Source organism: Rhagoletis pomonella, unplaced genomic scaffold, assembly GCF_013731165.1.
Source record: "Rhagoletis pomonella isolate Grant_MI unplaced genomic scaffold, Rhpom_1.0 Rhpom_scaffold_00004, whole genome shotgun sequence".
NCBI classification, from domain to species: Eukaryota; Metazoa; Arthropoda; class Insecta; order Diptera; family Tephritidae; genus Rhagoletis; species Rhagoletis pomonella.
In genome coordinates, this window is record NW_023458558.1 from 46,203,098 (window position 1) to 46,204,301 (window position 1,204).

Consider the following 1,204-nt stretch of genomic DNA (forward strand, 5'->3'; position numbering starts at 1 on the left):
TTTAATGTATGTTTATTGAAATATGTAAAAATAAGTGTACTTACCGACTACTTTGGAAAGATGCAATCGCTAAGGCTTATAAGGATATTAAATGAAATTAAAAATAACTAAAATATTATCAAAAAAAGACAAGTAAAAGGTAAAATTCATTAAGTACTTTCTAGGCAAATAACTCTCGTAACGAAGTAAGCGCTTCAGATTTCTGCGGAACAACCGTTTCGAGAAGCTGTACAGCTAAGGTATCGACTGCCCCCGGCAATTTATGGATGCGTAAAAATATCTAGATGGCTTAAAAGGGCTTCTCCACAGAACTTTTGTGACCACCGAACTCTTGACAGCGGCAGCGTCAGCCCGCCACATACATAACCTTACTGAAATTTTACCATACAAGGTTGCATAATTTCCAACCAAAAATTATGATTTTTGAAGACGTAATGAAAGCTAAAGCGAATATGTCACAAGATAGCTAACTTCGGGCAAAACACATGGCGTTTCTTTTCTACAAAAAATTTTTCCTTTTTAATACCCTCTTTTTGTATTTGTGAGCAGAGGGAAATGAGAAGGCAAAATTGTTTGGTAGAAAGGAAAACGCCAATAACGAATTTCTGTCTGGATCATTCAAAGAAAACAACCTACTGTCCTTCTCAGTTTCATCCTCCTGCCTCCGTCGTTGTAGCGGCTATTCAACCTTGCCTAGTTCGGTTTGTCCCTCAGTCGTTGTCGTCAAGTTCAACTAATAACCGATTACCCTGGAAACGTGCAACTCCGACTGGGTTGGTCCATAGCGACAAGGGCCTTAGCTAAATGGGGTTTTGGGGGCAGGAGAAGAAGTTTCGTGAGTCATTAAGTGCCACTCCGCTTGCAGGGCACTCGTAGGGCACATCTGCGTTTATTCTACTCAGGTACGAGTTTAGGCTGCTGCAGTATCCAGAGAGAAGTTGAGCTATGGTGGTGGGAGTCTTCCGAGGCAGTCAAAGCTCTGTCTCGTCCACGTCAGGTGGTTGTGTTCCCACAACGGCATTCACAGGTCCGGAGTCGTTGTAAGTCGAGTACGATGTCGGGTCCAGTATTTGTATACCTTAGAACACGGTCCGTCAGCTCGTATGCAATCGCTTTCACATGTCGGCTCTGTGTAACCGGAGCAACCCAGACAAAAACTCTTTGGGTAATTTTTATGCAGATACAAGAACAACAACAAAATTGT

The 1,204-nt window shown here is 42.1% G+C and overlaps 1 protein-coding gene across 1 annotated transcript in view; it reads left to right on the forward strand.

The window, feature by feature from the left end:
• LOC118737645 overlaps positions 1-1,204 on the forward strand; it is a gene marked incomplete in the record, with an annotated part of 155,003 nt that overhangs the window by 149,176 nt on the left and 4,623 nt on the right.